Genomic DNA, 7,124 nt, shown 5'->3' with positions numbered 1-7,124 from the left:
CTTGCAGCTCTGCTGAAGCCGTGCCTCCCAAACTTGCCTCTCCCAGCCAAAGCTGTCACTCACCCTGGATGCTCTCCTGCCCCAACCACCGGTCCTCAGTCACACTGTTCTTTCCATGCGTGCGTAATATTTCAATCTACGGTACTGAATTAATTATCCTTTTTTGATTTGTTATAATATCTTCATTCACGCTCTCTCTTCAGCTTCCTTATCTTCCTTCCTTCAGGACTCTCACCAGCGATCCACTGGCAATGGGCTTCTGCCTGTATACCTCTGCCTAACGCTGGCAGCAGATCACCTTTTTTTCCCTGTATACAATTCTGGTCAGACCAATAAAAATTTCTTTATAAGCTATCTCTATACTTTTAATACCTTTTTCGTGAACTATCATCAGTGACACCAGAGCAACCAAGGTCTTTGTACCCCTACTATCATACCACACTGGAAACGCCCAAACTCGTCTGATTTTGGAAGCAAATCAGTGCGGGCCTGGTCAGTACTGGGGTGGGTGACTCCCCAGGAGGACCGGGTGTAGTAGAGGCTAGGGACATTCGAGCTCTGAGCTTAACACTGACAGCAGATTCACCTTTTGTATCTTCAAGCTCTCCATATCCTTTTCCTCCATTTCTACAACGGTTCCGGTATGAATGGTCGACCATGTTATGGTCGACAGTCATTAGGTCGACCACTATTGGTCGACATTGACATGGTCGACATGGACACATGGTCGACACATGAAAATGGTCGACACATGAAAGGTCGACACATGAAAAGGTCGACGTGAGTTTTTTTTTTACTTTTTTTGGTGTCGTTTTTTGCGTAAAGTGACTGGGAACCCCAATTAGTGCACCGTGTCCCCTCGCATGGCTCGCTTCGCTCGCCATGCTTCGGGCATGGTGCCTTCGCTCCGCTACCGCTTCACTCGGCACAGATTACCGTTCCAATCGTAGTCCACGTGGATCATAAAGTATGGAAAAGTTCCCCAAAAGAAAAAAAAGTAAAAAAACTCATGTCGACCTTTTCATGTGTCGACCTTTCATGTGTCAACAATTTTCATGTGTCGACCATGTGTCCATGTCGACCATGTCAATGTCGACCAATAGTGGTCGACCTAATGACTGTCGACCATAACATGGTCGACCATGTGAACGGATACCTTCTACAACACCTTACTCTCCAGACCACAGTTTCACATATAATCAGATAATCTTTCTCATTCATCTTTTATGCATTGGTAAGATTTAAAATTGTAATAATCACTGTCCAGGTTCCAGGGTCCTACACAGGCTTCCAATTCAATACAGTTTGATTGCCTTATGCCACAGACACGGTAGACATTCCGACTAGTGAAGTCTGAGGGCAACACACTTTGGTCCCCCAACATTGGGAACTATTAGCATTAGCGATCATTAAAGAGACCAATCTGTGGGATGGTTTTTATTAAATGTTTATTTGTGTGTTAATTGTTTGTTAAGTATGTCATTGGATACTACTACTGTTACTTTTAATACATATCATTAAATTTACATGTTTTAATATATTTTCAAATCATTCGTCTTCTGACTATTCCAAAGAGTGCACCCACACAAGAGTCTTCTTTTTCTCTTAAATAATAAATTCTGAGATATTGTAGCTTTGTTTATTTGCCACAAATGTCATGTTTTATAAATGCTGCATGTGTGGCATGTCGGAAAAAAAGGTGTAGGTTCCATTAATTGCTAACCTTGTAGGCATTTTACTGGCATAGCAAGAGTTAACAGAGTGCACCAGAGCCCGATCACGTGTTCTATGCAGTGAGGTGGTGTGATCTGATTGGACAGAGGCTGAGGAGCAAGTGTAGCCTTGTGGGAAGAAGTATGACATGTGTTGAGCTGGAGCTGTTGCAGAGACAAGGTGTGTGTGTGTGTGTGTGTGTGTGTGTGTGTGTGTGTAGAGAGGAGCAGAGCAGTTAATCAGAGAGTTAGGCGGTCATGCAGAAGGCGGTTGTGAGACACGCTGCAGAGCTAAGGCAGCGGGGTGCTTGCAGGAGAGTTGTTAGAGCTGGGAGAGCTGGCGTGGGATGCCACAGCTGGGGACCAGATGCTGCTAAGCCTATGCTGGGGCACAGACACAGTGGCCATTTTGAGAAGTCTGCTGACACCGCGTGGAGACAAGCGTGGGTGTGGAGGAGCCACTGAGAGTCTGAATGGGTTACATTGACTGTGCTAATTGTTAAACCACAGGAGGGTGAGTGCTAAACCTGAGTTCTACTGACACATACTGAACACACTGCCCAGCTACCATCTTGAGAAGAGTGCTTGGAGGCATAATACAGATAACTGCCGCGATCCCTTTCTAATGGCAGCGCTGTCAGTACAGAGACACTTATTGCTTTAAGCAATCGCTATAGAGATATTTTTGGATCCTAACGACATATTTGCCACAAAGACCATGTGCATATTTGTAATACAGAGATACATCTAGCCTGATACAGAGAGTCAGAGACTTGATTACAGTACCTATATTTCTTTAAAGATGTGCCTTAAACAGTGTGCAACAAGTTCAGAACCCAAAATGCAACACTGTGGCAATGTAGGATCTATGAGCTTCAAAGCTTTTTTTGCACATAAAGATCGGGACTGTGTGTAGAGATATTGAGGGAAAATAGAGGATTGTATTTTTCTGAGCCCAAGTCACTTTCATTGATTTTTTGCAAATTACTCTTTTCTTGTTCATCTTCTCTTTCATTGTCTTCTTGAAAATTGTACTGATTAATACTTGCCTATCTGTGATTAGAGTGATTATAAATCAGAATCTTAATCAACCACTGTTTGAGTTAGGCCTGAGCCACATTGAGTCATCTAGTGTAATGCGAGCTGTAGTGAATTAGTCTTTATTGAATGTTACAAAGTGACTTAATCTTCTTGAATATCTTCTTTGTCATCTTGATTGTGTGAACCAATTAATCTTCTTTCTATCCAGCATTCATTGTGGTAAAATAAAGAGTATTCTCCATGGAGATTGCTGTTAAATTACCTTTCTGTTCATGTATCAATCTGTCCAACCTCTCTGAACCACTCACATCGAACAAGATACGGGCAAAACATCTTAGGGAAAAGGTCCATCAGCAAGCCACTGTACACCTGTGAAATCCATCTCTAACCACTTAGACACCCACCAACACCGGGGTGTTACACATGCACGGAAAAGGAAAAAAGTATTTGTTCCTAGGAAGATAAATTATGCGATCATTATTAAAAGCACTAGATATCAACTGATTTTTAAAATGTTGTGCCTTCCTATAAAATAAACATACAGTAGGTTTTGTGAAAAATTACCAGGTAAGCGCTCAATACCAATGATGAACACAAAAATATAAAAATAAACCAATTTATTAAACAAACTAAAAACATATAACACTTTAAAATATATAAGACCACAGCATAGTATTCATATAAAACTGAGGTTTCAGAAACCTCTGGAATGAGCAATGGTATGGACTATTTATAAGTACTTGGAAGGCAGTCACAATAACCTTGGATAAGAGATAATTCTCTATTAGCTTTTATCTGTGTTTAAATACTCGCCCAAAAATAGAAGCACAAAAATTTTAGCACAGCCGTGCATATGAGTGTCCTCAAATTTGTGTAAGTTCAATTCCAGTTGGAAAAAGTTCATCAGTTTCCAAATCCACTAGATGTATGAACGGTGCAAAAATAGGAGTTGTATAATAACTGTTACTCACAGTCTATGTCGGCTTTTCCTCGCTGCACCGCAGTGATTTGTTTGAAGCCGCTCTATATCACCCTGTGCACGGGTGAGACATCCGTCAGCGGCGGGATTCGTCAGTGGTGCAGTCCGTCTGCGGCGCAAGCGGGGAACCGTTCTCCACTCCGGCACAGTGTGGATGCACCAATACACCGTTCTCTACCCCCAGCACAGATGGAATAATGCTCACCAGGGCAGGATGTAAGGTGTTCCCAGTATGGTCCAGGAAAATGAACGGTGCAGTCTCGCTGGAGATAAACAGTTGCCGGCAAATGCTGTAATCAGCTGCTATAATTATTGTGGGCAATTGGGTATTAGTGACCCCTTCTCTCTGTACCCTCAACGCATTTCTCCGCACCCCAGGTGGCTTCTTCAAGAGGCAGAGTGAACACCAAAGGGTCTTACTGAACCGGGTTTTCCAAGAGCGTCTCCATGGGCAGCAACAGGCTAGGAACGGGAAAACTGCAGCAGCAACAGAGAACTGGCAAAGTAGGTGTCACGATCCGGGTATCTGGACGCCATTACTTACCCTTCAGATGCCTCCTAAGGCTGGCTCAGCGTTCCAGGACCGGATCCCGCTGTTCCTGAGTTTCCACATGCAGAATGTCAGAGTGATGATTTCATCAGCCGCGGCCTCCGCTGTGCCCGCGTGGTTAAATGTGCGCTTGTCAGTCTGGCGTCTCCTGTCTCCTGTGGCCGGCGTCGCCATTACTGTTTCAATTCTCACATGGATTACAAACCAAACTTCCCTCCAAGTGTCTGCATGGGCGCAGCCATCTTGGATTTTGTCATCTGAGCATTTCCACCAATCTGCTGTCTGTATTGTTGATTTGCATAATTGCCTAGCCAACCCCTTCCTTGCTGCAGGTATAAGTAAGCTGTGCCTGAGCAAGGAAGGCGTCAGTGCTTTGGTTGTCTAACCTAGTTCCAGTTTGTCTCTCTCCTGTGGTTGTCTTCCAGGTTCCAGCTCCTGTCTCCAGACTTCTGCTATAGAGACCCGCACCAGCATTCCATCTGCGGTGTAGCCTGACTCTCCGATCCATTCTGGACTCACCTGTTCCCAGTTACAACAATCACCTGCTTCCAGCCCAGCTTCTAGCAGTGTACAGCTTTTCTTAAAGGGCCGGTGTCCTTTCTGCAGTTTACCACTCTCCACCGGTATTATTATTTCACCGCTCTCAAACTCCAAACTTCATCAATCACCTGCTTCCAGCCCAGCTTCCAGCAGTGTACAGCTTCTCTTAAAGGGCCGGTTTCCTTTCTGCAGTTTACCACTCTCCACCGGTATTATTATTTCACCGCTCTCAAACTCCAAACTTCATTATTATTTCATCGCTCTCAAGTTCGTTTATTATTTAACTGGTTCCAGCCAGTATCCACTCCGTACTAACAACAGTCTGGTTCCAGCCAGTATCCACAGCAGCCGTTTTATCTTCAGCAACCCAGCCTTTCCTGGAACACCAGCTGGTACGATCCTGGGTTCTCTCCATTGCTACAGTCAGGTCTGGTAAGGACTTTCCAACTAGAAGATTATAAGAACTGTCTCACTCTACCAGTGCCTGTGGCCCTTGCCACCCTGTAGTACCCAGGAATTGTATTTATCCTCTGTTGACTTTTATGTTTCCTTTACTGCTGCTGTGTTACGGAGTTTGTCATAATAAACATCATTGACTTTTATCCTGGTTGTCGTGGTCACGCCTTCGGGCAGTTATTCTACATGTTACTTACATGTCTAGGGGTCTGATACAACCTCCCAGGTTCCGTTACATCTCGGCCCCTACAACTGAGGCTGCCTCCCGTCAGCTCAGGCCCTCAGTTGTGACAGTAAGCACTGACCTAATGAATCCAGCCGGAGACCAGGATCAAGCGGCCAGGCCAATGCAAGAACTGGCAGCCCGACTTGAACATCAGGAGGCTGCACAGGGCCACATCATCCGCTGTCTCCAGGATCTCTCTACACGGCTGGATGGGATTCAAACGACCCTCCGTGGACCTGGCACGTCCGGTGCGTCTACTACAGTGACACCAGCTGTAACCCCACCCACCTTACCCATTTCCAGTCCACATCTTCATCTTCCAACGCCAGCAAAATTTGATGGATCTCCAAGGTTCTGCAGGGGATTTCTCAATCAATGTGAAATCCACTTTGAGCTTCTACCTGGCAATTTCTTCAGTGACCGTACCAAAATTGCCTATATCATCTCCCTTCTCAGTGGCTCAGCCCTTGACTGGGCATCACCTTTATGGGAGAAGTCTGATCCCCTGCTATCCTCCTATACTGACTTTGTAGCTACATTCAGGCGCATCTTCGACGAGCCAGGCCGGATAACATCTGCTTCATCTGAGATTCTCCGTTTACGCTAGGGAACACGTACTGTGGGACAGTATCTTATACAGTTTAAAATCCTGGCATCCGAACTGGCATGGAACGACGAGGCCCTGTATGCTGCATTCTGGCATGGCTTATCAGAACGCATCAAGGATGAGTTAGCTACCAGAGACTTGCCCTCTAAGTTGGATGAGCTAATTTCTCTTTGCACGAAGGTTGATCTACGTTTCAGAGAGAGAGCAACTGAGCGAGGAAGATCATCTACTCCTAAATCTTCTGCTCCTCCTCCTCGTCAACCATCTCCATCCAAGAATGAGCCTATGCAAATTAGTCGTTCTCGTCTATCTCCCGCTGAGCGCCGAAGACGTCTCTCTGAGTCTCTCTGTCTCTACTGTGCAGCTCCGTCGCACACTATCAATGCCTGTCCCAAACGTCCGGGAAACTCCAGATCCTAGCTCGCCAAGGAGAGGGCCGGCTAGGAGTAATGATCTCCTCTCCATCTCCTCATGACTGTAACCTCCCAGTGTCGCTCCAAATTGCTCAACGTTACAGGAACGTCATTGCCCTCCTTGATTCCGGAGCAGCTGGGAATTTCATAACCGAAGCTTATGTTAAACGGTGGTCCCTACCCACCGAGAGACTGTCCTCGTCCATCTCTTTGACTGCCGTGGATGGCAGCAAGATTTTTGACGCAGTCATTTCCTTAAGGACTCTTCCAGTTCGTCTGAGAGTGGGAGTTCTTCATTCTGAGTATATTTCTTTTTTAGTGATTCCAAGAGCCACACATCCAGTGGTTTTAGGCCTTCCATGGCTCCGTCTCCACAACCCATCAATTGACTGGACGACTACGCAAATACTGGCATGGGGTCCCTCCTGTGCTGAGACTTGTTTAGCCAAAGTTCTTCCTGTTTGTTCTTCCTTCCCCAGGTCATCTGATGTTCCGCCTCCTCCATATCAAGACTTCACGGACGTGTTCAGTAAAGCCTCTGCTGATATCCTTCCTCCTCATAGAGAATGGGACTGCCCAATCGACCTCATTCCAGGGAAG

The 7,124-nt window shown here is 45.6% G+C and overlaps 1 pseudogene; it reads left to right on the top strand.

Moving 5' to 3' along the window:
• The first annotated feature begins 423 nt into the window (after positions 1 to 423).
• Positions 424 to 541, top strand: LOC135052395 (5S ribosomal RNA; annotated as a pseudogene).
• Positions 542 to 7,124: the final 6,583 nt, after the last annotated feature.

Source organism: Pseudophryne corroboree, chromosome 2 (genome assembly GCF_028390025.1).
Source record: "Pseudophryne corroboree isolate aPseCor3 chromosome 2, aPseCor3.hap2, whole genome shotgun sequence".
Classification (NCBI taxonomy): domain Eukaryota; kingdom Metazoa; phylum Chordata; class Amphibia; order Anura; family Myobatrachidae; genus Pseudophryne; species Pseudophryne corroboree.
This window is presented reverse-complemented; position numbering and strand designations above follow the sequence as displayed.